Source organism: Notamacropus eugenii, chromosome 7 (assembly GCF_028372415.1).
Source record: "Notamacropus eugenii isolate mMacEug1 chromosome 7, mMacEug1.pri_v2, whole genome shotgun sequence".
In the NCBI taxonomy this organism is placed as follows: domain Eukaryota; kingdom Metazoa; phylum Chordata; class Mammalia; order Diprotodontia; family Macropodidae; genus Notamacropus; species Notamacropus eugenii.
Window position 1 is genome coordinate 16,331,021 of NC_092878.1, and position 19,988 is coordinate 16,351,008.

Genomic DNA, 19,988 nt, shown 5'->3' on the forward strand with positions numbered 1-19,988 from the left:
CTCAATATGGCCACCATGGGAATTCTCTCTCTAAGAAAATTTATATTTTCCCAGAACTACTAAAATAAACTTTCAAAGTTTTGACCTGTTCTAGCCAGGTGCCCTAGGAGATCACTAATAAAAAAAGAGAACCTCCTTGTGACCAAAATGTTTATAGAAGGATGTTTTGTGACAGCAAAAAAAAAAAAATTGGAAACAATGAATTTGAGAATGACTACATGAATAGTGGTATGTGAATATAATGTCATATGGCTGTACTCTAAGAAATTATATGATAAATACAGAGAAGAGTGAAAAGACAAGAACTGATGTTGAGTGAAGGTAAACAGAAGCAAGAAATTCATATTCACAATAAATAAAGCAATTCAAATGGAAAATTGACAAAATAATAGAAAGTGAAAGTTGCAACACTACAAAGGAAAACAATAGTCTCAAAGGACAGACATAAAAAGACATTCCACTCCTTTACAGATGGGGTGGTCCCAGGAATATCACATCCATTTTCAGAAAAAAAAAATTTATATAGATCAGCTTTGCTAATTTTTTTATCTTTCTGGTTTTCTGTTCTGTTTGGTTTTTTTGTTGTTGTTGTTTTAGGGAGCAGTTCTCTAAAAGGGAAAGGGAAAAAGATAGATAGAGTTTAATTCGTATCAGTCAGTCGAGCTACTACATGACAGACACTGTGCTAATCACTAAAGATACAGTAAAAGATAAAAGACAGTCCCTGTTTTCAAATATCTTGTACGCTAATGAGGAAGACAGTGTACAAACAACTATGTACAAACAATATGTAAAGAGAACAAATTGGGGAAAACCACATATGGAAGGCATTAAGAGGAATGAGAAAAGGCTCCTTGAATAAGATGGAACTTCAGCTGGGAGTTGAAGAAAACCAGGAAACTAGAAGGCAGAGATGAGGAAATAGAGTGTTCCTGGCAGGACAGACGACCAATGAAAATGCTCAGAATCAGAAGATGGAATGTCTTGTACAAGGAACAGCAAAGAGGCCAATGTCACTGGGGAGGTATGAAGTACAAGTAGATTGGAAAGGTAAGAAGTGACTATGTTATGGATGAGGAAAGAATGTTTCATAAGCACAACAGAGCATTTTTCATTTGATCCTTGAGGCAATAGGAATCCACTGGAGTTGAAAGAATGAAGTGAGAAGGATGGGACATGGTCAGTCTCACATATTATGAAGATCACTTTGACAGCTAAGTGGAAAATGGGCTAAATTGGAGACATAATTAAAGCAGGGACATTACAATAGTCCAGGAATAAGGTGATGAGGGCCTGTATCAGGGAGATAACTATGTCATAAGAGAGAGAAGGAGGGTGGCATATAAGATGTTTCAAAAGTAGAAACAAGACTTAGCAATATGTTGGATTTGAGAAGTTAGACAGCATAAGAATTTAAGAATGACACCTAAGTCACAAATATAGATTACAAGGAGAAGAGTGGTACATTCTTTTTAAAAAAATCAATAAAAACTATTTTAGAAAACAAAATTTGGTCCACAAAACTCATAAGGAATGATACATACCCTACATCTTGCTCTGCATATATCTTAACATTGAAAGTATCTCCTTTTGTGGTAATAAAGAATTGGAAAGAAAATAGAAGTCCATGGATTGGGAGATGGCTGAACAAATTATTACATATGAAAGAATGTAATAGAATATTATTCTGCCATAAGAAGCAATGAACAGGAGGAATTAAGTGAAACAAAGATGTAAATGAAATGGAGCAGAATGCTAAAAAGAAGCAGAAAAAGTAGCAAAATATACACATTGACAAAATAATGCAATTTTAAAAAGTAGCAAATGATGCCAAGCATTGATTAATTATGAGAACTAGCTCAGGTCCCAGAGAAGAAATGAGGATATAAACCTCTCTCTTTCTGATCAGTTGGGAATGGTGAAAATGAGTAAGGAATGTGACATATGTTGTCATATGTGGTCACTCATATGGTATTGTCTAAATGTTTTATTATTATCATAGTGGAGTTTTGATTGGGTGGGATGTGGTATAACCAGAACTGATTTTCATATGAACATGATAGTCATCTGCAAAACAAAGTATTCTGTTTTAAAAAAGAAAAACATGATCCAGAAATAAATGGAAGGGAATGTTGGGAGAGAGAATGCTAGAGAATCAGGTAATATAAGAGAGTAAGCACTTGATTGGGAATAGGGACCTACATTCTATTTCTCACTTTCCACTAACTCAGTAATCCACCAAAATAATTTAAAAATCTGTGTTCAAACCAGACTCTTAAACTTTTTAGTGGTGACCTTACTCATCTCACTTAACTTTTCGGGCTTCAATTTACTAGCTATGAAATATTTTGCCATTGTTTTTCTTGTTATCTGACATGCCATCAGAGCAACCCAGGATCATATACAAAAAAAGTCTTGATCAGTCATCTCCCATCACCTTTCGATTCAAATCTACAAAGCTAAACCATTGAGCCTAATCCTGATTTGGAATCATTCAATTCCTCATAAAAAAGGTTTGTAGATATGTTCATAAAATCATACAAATCAGAGATTTAGAGCTATAAAAAACCTTGGAGATAATCAAAACTGGCCACCTAATTGTATAAAAGAGGCAGCTATGGCTGAAAGAGATTAAATGACTAAAGTCACCTAGCATGTGACAGAAGAAAAATTTGAACACAGGTGTTATGGCTTCAAAGGTTGACCATGCTGACCTGGCAACAGAAAAGAGGTTTTCCCTACTAGGATGAAAGGATAGCCTTTGACAAATACTAAAGTAGAAATTTTCTTTCATATCTCCTCTTTTTTCTGATCTTCATTGATGCCCCCCTCCCCAACCTTCAATCATCCTATTCATTCATGTTGCCCCTCTTGGACATTCAGGGATGCCTATTACTATACCCACTCTGTATGTCTTCTCCTTAGTGCAAATCCACTGAAAGAATAACCTGGTTTAGGTGAAAGAGCACTGAATTTCAAATCAGAGCATCTTGGTATAAGTTCTAGCTCTCTTACTGAATAGCTATGTGATCAAAAAGTAAGTCACTTATCATCTCTGGACCTCAGATTCTTCAATTACATAAAAGGAGAGAGGGTGGATTAGATAAACTATAAGGTATCTCCCATCTCTAACTTTATGATCCTATAACCCTATATCTTTACATTTCCTCATCTTTATAAAACCTGACACAGAAAGGCATATATGGAGAGACAGAATCAATATGAGTTGTTATCTGATTGGATGGGGGATTGAGAAAGGTGAAAAAATCAAGGATATAGCAAGGTGGTGAAGCTGGGTCATTAGAAGATTTGTTGTACTCTCAATCAAAGGGTTGGAGGAAAGACAGACAATCAGTTCCATCTTGAACATATCAAATTTAAGATATTTATGGGATATCCAGATGAAGTTGTCTAGAAGCCAACATGGAACCAAATTTTAGAAAGAGATTAGAGATATTGGTGTCATCTGTGTGTAGACTTTAACTGAACTATGACAGTGGATAGGATCACTAAGAGATGAAGTGAGAAGAAAGATAGCCTCCTGAGAAATATCCCAAAAGTAAAACTCCTAGGAATATTATTGCCAAAATTCAGAATGCCCAGGTCAAGAAGAAAATATTGCGAGCAGCCAGAAAGAAACAATTCAAGTATCGTGGAAATACAATTAGGATAACACAAGATCTAACAACTTCTACATTAAGTGATTGCAGGGCTTGAAATATGTTATTCCAGAAGTCAAAGGAACTAAGATTAAAACCAAGAATCACCTAACCAGCAAAACTGAGTATCATACTTCAGAGGATAAAAATAGTTATTCAATGAAATCAAGGAATTTCAAGCATTCTTGGTGAAAAGACCAGTACTGAATAGAAAATTTGACTTTCAAACACAAGAATCAAGAGAAGCGTGAAAAGATAAACAGGAAAGAGAAATAATAAGGGACTTGTTAAAGTTGAATTGTTTACATTTCTACTTGGAAAGATAATATTTATAACTCTTGAGACTTTTCTCAGTACTAGGGTAGCTGAAGGGATTATATACATATAGACAGAGGTCATAGGGTGAGTTGAATAGGAAGAAATGGTATCTAAAAAAAGTAAAATTATGGGGTAGGAGAGGAATATACTGAGAGGAGACAGGGATAAAATACAATGTGGCAAATTATCTCTCACATAAAAGAGGCAAGAAAAAGCATTTTCAATTGAAGGGAAGAGAGGGGAGATGAGAGGGGAAAAGGGAATATTACTCTCATCACATACAGCTTAAGGAGGGAATAACATGCATCCTTAATTTGCTATGAAAATCAATCTTACACTTACAGGCAAGTAGGGGAGAAGGGGATAAGTGTAATTGGGGAGGATGATAGAAGGCAAGGCAAATGGGAGAAGGGCATAATTTTAAGTAAATACTTATGAAGGATAGCTTCAAAAGAGAGAAGAGAATAAAAGGGAGGGGACAGGAGAGTATAGAGGGAAATATAATTAGTCTTTCACAACATGACTTTTATGAAAATCTTTTGCATAACTACACATGTATAACATATCAATTAGCTTGCCTTCTCAGTAGGAATGGGTGGGGAGGGAGGAAGGGAGAGAAGTTGGAACTCAAAGTTTAAAAAATGAATGATGAAAATTGATTTACTTGCAACTGAGAAATATAATATACAGACAACGGGGTACAGAAATCTATCTTGCCCTAAAAGAAAGTAGAGGAAATGGGGATAAAAAAAGGAGGGATATGATAGAAGGGAGTGCACATTGAGGAAAGGGGTAGTCAGAATGTATATTGTCTTCAGTTGGGCAGGGGATAGAGATGGGGAGAAAATTTGGAACTCAAAATCATGCGGAAATGAATGTTGTGAATTAAAATTAAATAAATAAAAATGTTTAAAAGATTAAGATATCCATGGAACATCCAGATGAAGTTATCTAGAAGCCAACATGGAACCAAAGGTTACAAAGAGATTAGATATTGGTGTCATCTGCGTGCAAATTTTAACTAAATTATGAAAGTGGAAAGTGAGAAGAGAGTCCAGCACTATGTCTTTGGGAATACCCACAATTAGAAGCTGGTAAATGCATAATGTAGAGGAAGATTGAAATGTGGAAGACAGACAGGTTGGAGCAGAGACAGAGGAAAGCACTGTGTCATGGAAGTGAGAGGAGAGAATACCTAAAATGAGATAATTGTCAGCAGTATCCAAAGATTCAGAGAAACCAGTAAGATATGGAATGAAAAATATCCAGAAAACTTTCCCTGATCCAAAACACGAGGTCTACTTCTCAGTTTTTTCATAGTACCAGAAAAAATTTTCATTGCCTACACCTCTGTCGTTCACTTATTCCAGTTCTATCATTTTATAATTATTTGTTCATGTGTCTTAACTTCTTTACTGTGTCATAAAAGCTCCTTAATTTTTCATATCTCTTTATCCTACACACACCTACCAAAATTCATTGTAGATATTCCAACATATCATGGAAGGATGATTTCATTTGGTACTCCCTTCACAGAGACAGAGGTTAAGACTTTTATAACATAGCAAATGGATTTTGAGGGATGCAGTGGCTGAAAATTTTACCATTCTGCAGCCGAACTGAGACCATTTAATAATGTTTGTTGAATAAAATCGCTGTAACTAGTTCAACACCTATTCAAGACACAAATCTTTTTATATCACGTTCCTGTAGTGCCCAAAATTAGGCCCGATATGCTAGATGATTTCAGACTTTGACAGAGTTCAAAGGTGTTATAACTATTATTTTCTGGACATTTTAGGGGATTAGGCCTACTTGTGATTTCAGTAATATAAAGAATTGCTGAATAAATAAACTTCCTCTATCAGTGCAAGACATCAAGGGTGTGGTTGATCCTCTTCTCCATTTCCATCCTTTATTATCTCATGTATGCTCAGTACCCTTGTAAACACAAACTCTCCAGCTCTTGAAAAACTTTGTACTTGCTGTAGAAGCTACAACACAAATCAGTCTATCATACCCTTCCAGATTTTCTCCCTTTTACACAAACTTGCATGATCTAATTCAACAAACACATAGGAAATTATGACCAACGGACTGGAAAACAGGCTAAGTTGTTTTCAGATGCTTTGGAAGCTCCCTGACATGATTAAAAGTGAATGTTAATGAGAACAAAGTTCTTACCTTAATTTTGCTACTTAGTAGTTCTAAGTCTTTGGGAGGTTCATTCTATCTCTCTCTTCAGTTGCCACCTTAAGAAAGTGGATTTGAATAAATAAATTACTTTTAAGTGCTAATAGTCTAGGATCCTTTGAATTTTCCTATGAAACTTTCCTATATATTGGCCGGGAACCAGGTATGTGTCAGCAAATGAATTCTTGCTTCAAACTAGGCTAACTACTTAGCCAATTGCAGTGCATCTGACCAATTCAGAGCACTGCTTATGCTCTCATTAGATCAGAAAAAGCTTCAGTGACTTCAGAGAATAAAACATCAAGCTGTGATACCTTCCTTGAGCAAATTTATTTAATCTCAATCAGTTAAGACTTCAACATTGAAAAATATTGCTAGGCACTTCATGGAGATCATTTGAGGGGAACAAATAGAATCATGGGTTTACAAAGCATTTTTATAGCTAATATTAGTGAAGGTGAACCTAAGCTTCAAGCAGTCAGCACAATGAATATATTTAGATAGAGATATATATGAAGGAGTGTAGGGGAAAGTGCTAGGGAGGAACAAAAAATCTTGCAAGATATGAAAGAAAGTGATGTCTGATAACTATCCAGGAGCTTTGGGAAACACAAATTGTCTCAATCATTCTATATTGGAGAACCAGGGTGAGATCACCAAAAATGGAATTGAGTCCTACATTACCAAGTCCCCATTCCAGCACTTACTCAGTGTGTGTGTGTGTGTATGTGTGTGAATAATAATATATTTGTTACAAGAGCTTATTTTTCAATTGAAAAGATATATGTATGTTTGTATGTATTCATATATGGAGAGAGAGTGAGTCTTTCATTTGGAGGTAAGGGTCAGAGTGAAAGAAGAAATATTTGAGTTAACTGAAAAAAATTTAATTTAATTTTTAAAAAAGAAAAGAATTTAAAGATTTTTGTTGACTTCAAGAGTACTATAGGTCATTACTATACAGTCTGGCATAACTGTCAAAAAACTAATGCAAACAGAATAGATATTAATAACATAATAATATATAAAACAAAAGGGATGATTTTCCTGAATTTGCATGTTCTCAACATGTTTACCATATTTTATTCTGCATTTTTTTTGCACAATATTTTAAGAGAAACATTCACAAGTAGAAGCACTTTTGCAGAAAGGTGAGCAGAAGTCTGAAAATCCTATCATATGAAGAACAATTGAAGAAACTTAGGATTTTTATCCAGGAGAAAAGAAATCTGTGACAGGAATGACATTACCTATTTTCACATACGTAGAGGATTTTCACTAAGAATTTGGACTTCACATTCCATGCAGTTCCAGAGTACATAACTGGAATCAAATAGTATATCTTAGAGAGTTAGATCAAGAAGATGACAATTCAGTTTAAGCAAGAACTTTTTCATAACTAAAATAGAGAGAAAAGTCTAAGTGCAGGAATGATAACTGCCTGTGATCAATTGGAGGACTGACCTGTGAAGAAGAAATATGACTTAAACTATTTAGATCCACCATGTAATTGGAAATAATGGGCATAACGTAGAGGAAGTTATGGGGAGGCAAATTTCAATGCAATATAATCATGAACTTTAAAATAGGTAGAGTGATACAAATACCATTTTGATGCCTTCTAAAGCAGTTAGCCTTTTATCCCTGGAAGTGTACAATGCCAGGACTATTAATATGATTAATCTCATTCTATAATATCAGGCTATATGAATAATGTAAGTCATCAGTACTTCCCCACTACCTAAAAAACACAAAAATCTAATTATAAGATGCATGACATAGAAATTTCAATTTTCCGTCACATGCAATATTAAAATTCACAGACACAGAACACAAAAAAAATTGAAAAAGAGATGAAATATTCACACTTACTAAAGATTTAATCTCCAAATTATGGGATAAACAGAAATACAAAAGTGTTATATTTGCTTTTGATCATGTTGTCCCATATTTTGGCCACAGTATCTGACAACAAAGAATGATCCTTCCATAAAAAAAAATACTTGTAGAAATTAAGAGGATGTCTACTCCAAGCAGATGAAGACTACTCCAAGCAGAATTAATAGATGAGAACAAGTGGTTCCAACAACCTTGAAGGCAGGTGAAGCAGATGCTTGGGGAGTACTTAGAGCTTAAACAGACATTGAAGATGTTAAGGTCATTCAGTGCATCCCAATCCATTTGTCAGTTATGTTGAATTTTGTCCTGCCACTGAACTTAACTGACTCTGAAAGAGAGACTGACAACTGCTTCATTTAAGTTCAGTTCATAGCAATTCAAGAGATCACACCATGATGTCATTGGTCCTCTTTTAAAACAAAGGACAAGCAAAAGTAGGTGTGGAGGAAAACTGGGCAAATCCTGGAATCATTAATCCATAAACCTAGAAACAACTGTAGAGGTGATCTAGGGATTAGCTTACAGGAAAATATCACTGGAACATCACTGATCTAGGAGTTTCATTCCATACAAAGTTTTCGTTAAGTTCTCCTCTAAAAATGCAAATTAGCAATTTTCTGTAATATTTCAGATTAGCAATTGCTCTTCAATTAATAGTCTTAGAAAGTTTCAAGACTAAGTGAAATATTGCAATATGTGTGGAAAGAAGGACTTGAATTAACGTCTTCATGATTGACGCCACCTCTCTACACCCCATAACATTTTCCCACTCATGTAAGATTGTGTATATATTTAATTTAGTGAGTTCGGATAAAGTTTACAGAGAGAATTTTTCTCACAGAATTCTCAGATAAGGAGAAGAGGCACCTTAGGATCCTCTGTGATTGAGAAGATACTCTTATTCCTGAGAACAAGATAATTTGGGTCCTGTGAATTAATCAAGATAGTCAATGCGTATAAACTTCGGTAGAACCACATGGTTTACTTTCCTATTTCCTCTAACAGATTTGAATGTGAATTAAGAAATTATAAAAAGGTACATCCTATAATGATAACCAAAATGGAATTTTCTACCTAAAGAAGACAAACAGTATTTTATTTTTCTTTCCTTTTTTAACGGATGAAGCAGGAGTCAGTGTGCATTTTAGCTCATGGAACGAACCTTTATATCTTTCTGAACAGTAACCAAAATATACATGTAGGACATGATCATCAGGAATAAGGTGCCTATGAAAATGAAAGCACTGTTAGCAGTGACCAAAGAGCCATTAGATCAGTGTGCACAACATTAAAGTGGAAGAAGTTGTCATCTCTAGTCCCAGATTGGAAGGCAGTCATGCACATGTTTCATGGTGTTCAATTACACATATGCTGTTACTCTTAGACTTATTTATAAATTTTTCCTGAAGCTTCTGAGTTGACTGATAAGTCTCTTCATGGCAACTTTCATCTCTTTGTTCCGCAATGTATATACTGAAGGATTTAGGACAGGAGTGATAAAAAAATTAAAAATAAAAAGAAATTTATCCACTGGCATTGTGGGAAATGGCCACACATAGACAAACATACATGGACCAAAAAATAAGACAACCACAGTGATGTGGGCTGACAAAGTAGAGAGAGCCTTGGACAAACCATTTGAAGAGTGCTTCTGAACAGTGACCAAGATATATATGTAGGAGATGATCAACAGGAATAAGGTGCCAATGGAAATGAAACCACTGTTAGCAGTGACCATGAACTGAAGCTTGTAGGTGTCTGCACAGGCCAATCTGATCAAGCGAGGAAGATCACAATAAAAACTGTCAATTTCATTAGGGCCACAGAAAGGCAAGTTTACCACAAATGCTAACTGAGCCACCGCGTGTATGAGGCCAATGAACCAAGAACCCATTATGAGAAAAATACACATTCTTGGATTCATAATGGTCAGATAGTGAAGAGCCTTACATATGGCAACATATCTGTCAAAGGCCATGGAAATCAGCAGAATCATCTCAGTTCCTCCAAACTTATGAATGAAGAATATCTGCATCAGGCAACCGAGGAAGGATATGGTTTTGTGCTCAAAAAAAAAGGTCATAAATCATCTTAGGAACAGAAACAGAAGAAAAGCACAGGTCAATGAGAGAGAGGTTACACAGCAGAAGATACATGGGAGAATGTAAGTGAGGGTCAAAGATGACTGTGAACATAATGAGGAAGTTTCCCAGCACAATGGCCCCATAGAACACGAAGGAGAATACCAGGAGGAAAAGTTGCATGGCCCATGACCTGGAAATTCCCAAGAACACAAATTCATATACCATGGAATGATTCACTTCATTCATTGCCCTGGGGAGAAAGAATTGAAAGAGAGCTATTGGGATAAAGTGTCTTGTTTTTAAATTTTAATATTCAAAAAAGGACTCAATGGTTCAGGGAGTTTTAAATATCTTTTAGTCATTTAAAGCTTGGAATACCTATATTTTACACATTCTAGAGAAAAAGCTTATTTCAATATATTGCATATTTAGACATGTATGCATCCCAAAAGACCCACAATGATCCTGCCTGTGAGATCTCAGACATGACTTTATCTTATGGTCATTTAACCAAAGGTCTTACGGATTTCTAACCTATCACAACCTAAAACAGTTCTTTGCCCTACACTGGAATCAAAACTGCTTTCTCCTTTTTTGCTGTGATTCCATTGTTTAATTGTATCCAACTGTTCATGGCTCCGTGGACTTGTCCATGTGCTATTTTTGGCAAAAATGCTGGTGTAGTTTGCCATTTACTTCTCTAGTGATTCCCATTTCATTAGTTAGTAAAAGAAGCAAATAGAGATTAAGTGACTTGCCCAGGGTCACACAGCTAGGATCCAAAGCCAGATTTTAACTCAGATCTTCCTGACTCTGTGCATGGTATTCTCTCTATACACTGCACCACATAACTTTCTTCCTAGCTCTCTATTTTCACTACTTAGCTATGTTCTCTTGCCTAATACTGAATACTAACTAGGTGAGAGAAGCATAAGGGGAAGATCTTCGAGCTGAGGAGTAAAACTAGGCTGCATCATCAGGGGAATTAAGAAGGGAACCTAATGTGAGAGCATCATTCATGCCAACATTGTTTGATCTTGACATAACAATGAAGAAATTAGGAAAAGATACCAGTTCCAATGTTGTAACAGGAAACAGGATCAGGTATGTATCTTCAAAGATAATGAATATTAATACTACATCTGCAAGTAAGCAGGCAAATGCATTGGAAAGGAATACATTTAAAACACAGCTCAATATAATTGTGAAATAGACATACCTGAAAACTTTAAAACAAAACAGGAAATGAAGCTTCATTAGTATGAAAATGACTAAGCAAACTCTCAAAACATCCATAAAGATGTAGGAATTTCTGAACAAGGAACTTGCCTGTGAAACACATATTACTTTAGATATTATTCTTTCCTTTCAGGAACAACCTTCCAGAACCACACTCCAGAAGTATGTCCAAACCAATACTCCAGATAATCCCTACGCCAGGAAAACCCCAACTGCAGTCCAGAATGTTTGCACTTTTCTTCCAAGATACTACACAGAGTACCAAGTTGAAAACAGGGATTTCTGGATATCATGCAGATTTCAAAATATCCTGTGTGGATATTCCTCCTAATCTGTCTTCTACTCGTTTGTTGCTGATAAATGTTTAACACTCAGTTTTCAAAAAAATTACCTGCAAGATGTGACTTGAAGTTTAACTCTCAGTATTAATATTTTCTCCATAATTTTCTTAAGACTAAGCAATTTACAAAACAATAATTAAAGCCCTGATTTGTAGTGTTTCCTGATTTCTGATGTGCAAATACATTGAAAATTAAATAATCAGCTCTTCTCAGTTTTTGCTGACTCCAACATATCATTGCCTCTTGACCAATTAGAAATTTTTAGCAAATTAAATGGTTCTGACAATATCACGATCTTTTCTAAGATTCCAGTGAATGAAGGTTGAAAATAATGTTTTCTTTTATTCAATGTCAATATTTTTAACTGGCAAAAAGTGATTTATTATAAATGATAAGATATTAATGAGTTCTCTCACTTTTTGACCTTTTGTCCTACCATCCTCTTCAAGAGTCACACACTTCTTTCATACTCTTTTACTCAGTGTTTCCCAGACTTGCTTCAACCCATTTATTGAAACCATCTCCTTGAGTGAACTCTCTTTACCCTCTTCTTTTCCAGTAAAAATTCTTTCTTTTTCTCAAAGACTACCTCAAAGTCTTCTGTGAAGCCTTCCTTGGTAAACCCAAATCTCAGTGAATTCTCTTTCCTGTGAGTTGCCATAGTATTTAATGTCCTATCCAATGATTTGGTGCATCAAAAATGCTACAATCTATTCACCACTTTGTGTGTGCATATTCTGATTTTCTAAATATGTTATAATATATTTGTAGTCAAGGTCATTTTGTATCATTTGATACAAAGAAAAGAAATGGAAAGATGAAATGAAAGTAACAGGGAAACAGAGAAAGAAAAATGAAACTAAGGAAAGAAAATATGGGAAAAGGACTTATGTCAAATAAAGGAGAGGAGAGGTTTTCTGACCAAAGGACGTATTATTTAAAAGGTTTTTATCATAGTTACTGGCACAAAGTAGCCACTTCAATGCTTATTTTTTTTCTTGTAAAATTATTAGTGAAAATTGAACCATAGGGAATAGAACTCTGCTAAAACTGAAAGTTTTATCAAAGGGAATGTTTTTATTCCTCATAACTGGTTCAATTATAGCTTGTGTCCATATAATGGGATGCAACTAAAGGTCCACATGGGTTGACAATCCATTAGAATCATCTGAAGGGACTCAGTATCACAAAAGAACACTGGTGAGGTCATTTATCTTACCCATGACAATGGACTGAATAAACTCATCTTGTTCAGTCCAATATGAAAAGTGATTACAATAGAATGTCTAGACCCCATTTATCCCATGCAGGATCTTCTACTTTAAATGACCCCCTTGTAGCAAGTCTGGCTACATCAGTTAGGATCTGGGAACTTTAGTAATAAATACAATGTGACAGAGTCTCAAGTTTGGATGGAACCTCAGCAGTCAAACACTTCAACCCACACCAACACAGGAATCTATATATCAACATTCTCTCAAGTCTTTGTGCATCCAGAAATTCAGTAATTCTATGAATGAAGGCTCTATTATCTTCTAGGTCATTACATTACACTCTGGAAAAGCTTTGTTGAGACGTTAGACAAATTTAGGACACTCCTCAGTTCTAAAATCTGAGTCTGTTTCCAGATATGACAGTTTGACAAAGAGTTGGAGATTTCTGTCAAGTCTTTTATTCCCTCAGTCTAGAATTTCTCTCTTCATTCAACTAATCTTCATGTCACATCATTTTAAGTCCCCTTATTTTGGGTACCTTTCACTGGATGATGTCTAGCTCATCAAAATCCATGCTAGAATATGACACTGAAAAATTGGATGTTATATTTCAAATGTAATCTTACTGGGTAAAAGGATCATCACCACCCTCATCCAGGACCCTATGTTTCTCCTAATTAAAAGGACTAGCTTTTTTGACAATCCTCTTACAAAATCAATTCATCTAGAATTTAAACGTTGTGATTTGTTTTTCCACAGGATTTGTTGTCTAGCCAAAGTTTTCCCTACATCCTCAGTTCTGAACTCTTACAATCAAATTTTGACACCAAATATAGGACTTAACATGTATCCTTATTAAATTTTATTTATTCAACCATCATTTGAACCAATTGAGATCTTTTACATGTCATAAGTATAGCTCAATATGTTAAGTATCACCCTTAATGTGTGCTCTGCAAATTTGATGGTAATGGCAGAATTTTTCAACAAAAGATCTCTTGAGCTATAGCTCAGAAAATGGCATTTGAATTGTATCTTTTTCTAGTATAGTGGTATGAACCTATATGAAATTGAGTTTTCTAGGGCATTGTTACATTTACTGTGTTCTCCTTTCTAACATGCATCTCTCAACTGTTCCTGAATTGTGTTTTACTTACTCTCTTAAGTCTCCAATTTCTATTGTCACATAAGTTTCTGCTTCTGGCTTTATTTCAGTGATAAATGTTTTTCTCTTTAAATCATTTTAGATCACACTTTGTCTACCCATACAAAAGTATTTTATCTGTTTCAATTAAACTGAACAGTAAATGAGACATAAAGTAGCTACTATATAATTATTTTACTTAACTGTCTTGTCTCTTAAGTGATGAAAATATTCTATAATCACAGTCATAATAGCTCATCCTACCATCACGTAGTCATTTTCCAACAGGTTATAAGGACTGTTCAGCCAGGTGTTCACACCACTGACTTCACAGCTAACTTCAATGTAAAATATGTGTACATACATTTCTCCAAAGACTCCTTTCCAAAAATGAAATCCCTTTCCTAGGATCTGTTGCCACATTTTTCTTACTCCCCCACATGATAATGATCCTTAGAAATATAAATGCCATTATGTTATTACCAAAATAAATTTGCATGTCATAAATTCAACGACTCACCTCTAGAACAATTTAAAACATCAGTGCCATTTTTCTCTTCCACATGCCACAGAGAAGTCTGCTGGACTTCCAGCACTAGGAAAAAATCAATTTTTCTCCAATTCAGAACAAATACTACTCATACATGTGTCCTAAACCTATTAGGAGGTCTTAGTCAGAATAAATTCTCATAGGTTAGGAGAGTTTAGTGGGGGGTGGGCATTGATTCATTTCCAGGCTGTCTGCAACTGGTATATAGTTAAAAATAAGTACATCATTGTTTATATAAAATCCAGGAGAAGACTTCAGGTTCTATCTTCCTCTATTCTTGGATCATGGTTGAAAAAACAAATTCAACCCACAAGCCTGTCTTTCCTCTAAATCTTCAGGGGCAGACTGGTATACAGGAGGATATTCGAGGTTATACATCTGGTAAACCACATTCATCCTTGTCCTTACCAAAGTGGTCCTGTATGCCACTGAATCTGTCTAAACCTTCCTCAAAGCAAAGGATACATTCTAAATATGCATTTGGAGTCGCTGAGCTAAATACAGTATGTTGGCACGGACTTCTCTAATCCTTATGGGAAAGAAATTGTGCTGTAGTTTCTTTCCATCAAACCAATTTTAAATTCATCTCTCCTACCCACCTATTTGGAAGCAGAACAGAGTATAGCAATGTCTTCACAGATTTCTGATGTATTTTTAAAGATATAAGTAATGCTTGGACGCGGCTATGAGGATAAAGTACAACTCCCACACTGGCATCAGGGCTCAGTGACCAATTGATGCATCCCTGGACTCAACATGGCCACCATGGGAATTCTCTCTCTGAGAAACATATTTTCTCAGAATTACTAAAGTAAACTTTCAAATTTTGGACACATTCCAGACAGGTACCCCAAGGAGATCACAAGTAAAAGAGAAAGACAGCTTCCTTATGTCGAAAATGTTTGCAGAAGTATATTTTGTGGCATTAAAAAAAAAAAAACAAAAAACCTTGAAATAGTGAATTTCAGATTGACAACATAAAGTGTGGCCTGTGAATACAATGGCATGTTATTGTGCTGTAAAAAAATTGTTAGTATGATGAATAAAGAGAAGAATGGAAAGACAAGAACTGATTCGAGTGAAGTAAACAGTAGCAAGAAAATCATATGCACAACGAATAAATCAATTTAAATAGAAAACTGACAAAACAATAGAAAGTGAAAGTTGCAGAACCGCAAGGAAAAAGAATGACCCCAAAGAAGAGATATAAGAAGATATTCCATTCCTTCACAGGGGAAGTCACAGGAACACTACATTCATTTTCAGAAAAATAAAATTATATAATTCAATTTTGTTGATTTTTTGTTCTATTTTCATATATATTATATACATAAATATATGAATAATATAGGTATATATTGTTTTAGAGCATAGGTCTCTGAGAGGGAAAGGGAAAGACGTAGATGGAAGATTTCAGTCATATCACTCAATCAGTCAACCTGCTACAAGAGAGACACTAAGCTAATCACATCAAAAGATAAAAGACAATCCCTGATTTCAAATATCTTGTATTTTAATGAGGAAGACAATGTACAAACATCTATGTACAAACAATATATGAAGATGATAAACTGGGGAAAATCTCATACGGAAGGCATTAAGAGGAATGAGAAAAAGCTTCTTGCATAAGATGGAACTTCAAGTGGGACTTGAAGAACACCAGGAAATCTAGAAGGCAGAGATGAGGAAGTAGAGTGTTCCTGGCAGGACAGACAACCAATGAAAATGCTCAGAATCAGAAGATGGAATGTCTTGTGCAAGGAACAGCAAAGAGACCAATTTCATTGGGGAGGTATGAAATAAAAGTAGACTGGAAAGGTAGGAAGGGACTGGGTTACGTGTGTGGGAAGAATGCTTCAAAAGCACAATAGGGCATTTTCTATTTGATCCTGGGGGCAATAGGGATCCACTATAGTTGACTGAATGAAGTGAGAAGGATGGGACATGGTCCATCTTGCATATTAAGAAGATCAGTTTGACAGCTAAGTGACAAATGGACTAGGCTGGAGACATAGTTAAAGGAGGGCATTACAATAGTCTAGAAATAAGGTGATTAGGGCCTCTACCAGGGTGATGTCTACCTCAGAAGAGAGAGAAGGGATATTAGATGTTTCAGAAGTAGAAACAAAGAGACTTCTCAATCAGCTGGATATGAGAAGTGAGACAGTATACGATTTAAGGAAGACACGTAGATCATAAACCTAGATAACTAGGGGAAGAGTGGTAATCTCTTTTTAAAAAATCAATAAAAAATTATTTTAGAAAAGGAAGTTCAGTCCATGTAATTCATAAAGAAAGATACACACCCTATGTTCTACCTCAATAGTTTCCTAATTGTAATTTCTTGCTCAAAAATCTCTCCCCTTAACTCCAAGTTTCTCTACATTATCAAATTGATGTTTTTTAAAACTCATATCTCACCATGTCCCTCTCTTAATGACAATAATAACAACAGATATAGATAAATTAATGGAGGAATAAATAACTAAAATACACATCGATAAATAAAGAACAAGATAGAAAAATAGATAAATAAGTGAATGAATTTATAATACTCTGTTGCCTTCACATAAAATACATACACCCAATCTGGCATTTAATGTCTCCACATTCTAGCTGCCACCCACACTTTCCTGATATATAACTCTACTTTGCAAAAACTTTCAGTCAATTTCCCCCACCTGTTACTACAGACACACAACATTCTATCTCCTACCCTTATTTATTTGCAACAGTGGTAACCCCTGTCTAGAGTGAATTACTTCCTCAACTCACTCTCATATGATTTTTAGTTCATACATAGTACATTTCTGGCTCAACTTCCTAAAATTTTATAAATATATCCTTAATTGACTTCCTGTAATATTTAGTGTCCTCTCCCTCTTTAACTTGCTTTCTAAGTATTTTTATTTCCTTTTGCACAAAGTGTATTCCTCAACCCTCCCAAAAAATATAAGCTTCTTCAAGGCCACTATAGCACAGGTATCAGGAATCTATCATCAAGTGATATAACTCTGATCTAAGTGTGACTGGCATGTTCACTCTAGGCATTCTAGCTTTATATCTGCATTTTCCCCAGAATTATTAAAAAAAAAACCACTATGAAAATGTAGTCCAGAGACCAAAAGATGGAGAATATCAATATAGGGAAACTCTTTGGAGACGTGGAATGAGGTACTGTGATAGAAATAAAACCAGACAGGAAATTAGGTCCCGAATACTACACAAACACATTATGCAAAATTAATGAGTAAAAAATCAAAGCAAGAAGACTTACCACTTCCTAGTTGAATAATCTTAAGCACCTTTTTTACCTCATGGTCTCATTTTATTTATGGTCCCATTCACTTACTTCCTTTTGTCATTGGTAGTAATGGCACAGACATTCAAAATGTGATACAGAAAGAAATATTTCATGCGTGTTTACCCCCCTGGGAACACATTTTAAAATCATTTATCTTTTTAATCAACCTTACTTCATGACGGCCATCAACCTTCACCATGAACTTTGAAGCATCATTACTGGTGAAAAAGTAAGGCATCTACAGAATAGTTTCATTCCAAGTAAAATTCAAATTCCGGGTGATTTAAGTAGGTCATATGGGCCTATTAATGAATGAGAAAGATCTTTCCATTTAAATTGCCATTACATTCAGCCCCAAGTTCTTTCTCATTCATTACATAGGTTGAGGAGGTAAAATTTATCCACAAAATTGTAACAGGAATAACAGAAAATAAGCATATAAAACACTAGCTTAGGTAACTGGTGTCATTGAAACTTAAAACAGGATAACAGATATCACACACAAAAAAGCACATAGAACACTATCTTAGGGTGATGCTTGAACACAAGCACCCCATCATTCTCCCCTCCATCTCATGGGGTCCAAAATTGTGGTGTAAGGGGCAAAGGTCTTTTCTTCCATAGCTACTTCCTGATGAAATTAAATGTAGAGCTGTCTCTGCCCCTAGAGATGAGACATCGGAGAGATCAGTTCTTTAGCATCTGGAGTTTAATCGACTTCAGGTTCAGAGATGACACATCAAAGTTGTGGATAGAGGCGACATCTAGCTTAAGTGATCAGGAATCTGCAGATGGAGGGCACTAAGCCTATGGGAAGCAAATCTAGCAAACAAGTTTAACAGACTAAAAGTCAAAAAGAAACAAGGAGACAATAACTAGAAGTAGGGTAGAGATAGGGGCAGCCATGCTTCTGGAGTCCATGAACACACTATCATGGTCTCATTCACAGTAGAATATATGAGATAAGGGTACAATTTGGTAAACATCCTCTCCTGAAAGAGCAACAGTTATGGTGTTATCATTCCTGTGTGCTAAAATTTCTGTAACCTTTGGAACATCATCTGACATCCTTTAACCCAGACTTTAGCACCCAATTTTATCCTAACAGTAGAAACCCGTCCTTTAGTTACTCTACTAGTTGTTTCACAAGGAGGTTCAGTTTTCAAAGGTGCTATTGTTTTTATAAGGAATAATAATCACTTGAACTATTCTATGACTTTTACAAAACTGCATGAGTTCAACACCTAAATTTTGGAATGTCACAAAAATTTCTACTGGATAATTAGAATCTATCACTCCAGGAAATACATGTATTACTTGAATTGCTAATCCTAATTTAGTTCATAACTGTCCAAAATGAATCTTTGGAATTCTCATACATGTTAGAGTAGAAATTGTTCTTATTTTTTCCCTATCCAACCAAAAGTCCTCTGAACAAGGTAAATCATATCCTGCTCAACCCAGTGACCCTGCATATGATGCTGAGATGTTTGGCCTCAGAGTCTAATATTCAACATTTGGGAACTTATGTGTTTATTGTTTTCTGATATGTAGATTTAGGGTCATCATTCTGTCTAGAAGTGTAATTCCTCCCAGTGGTTTATTATTCAAATTACATAAAACAATGAACAAATTATCTTTCCAATGTTCATAAAAATTATTAGAACTTAACTTCCATTGCTGTTTTTTCAATAATCAGTACATTCTTCCAATTAACCAAAATGCCTGTGGATAATGTAGAATATGATGTATCCATACATCGTATACCACACAATATGTCTTTATTTGCACACCTTTGAAATGTGGAACGTTGTCAGTTTGAATCTGCATTGGGGATCTAACCACAGGAGAACAACAATACATAATATTTGGTTTCATATTGAACAGATGCATCAGGAATCAATTTGCCTTTTAACCCATGGAAAGAGTCATTAGATCAATATGAAGAACATTAAAACGGAATGAACTCTCATATTTAGTCCCAGATTGAAATGCAGTCAACCTGGTGGTCAGTTTAACATATTCTGGGAATTTTTGAATTAT

General features: G+C 35.2%; 1 pseudogene; it reads right to left on the bottom strand.

The window, feature by feature from the left end:
- Positions 1-9,459: 9,459 nt before the first annotated feature.
- On the bottom strand, positions 9,460-10,405 carry LOC140513534 (olfactory receptor 4F15-like; annotated as a pseudogene).
- Positions 10,406-19,988: the final 9,583 nt, after the last annotated feature.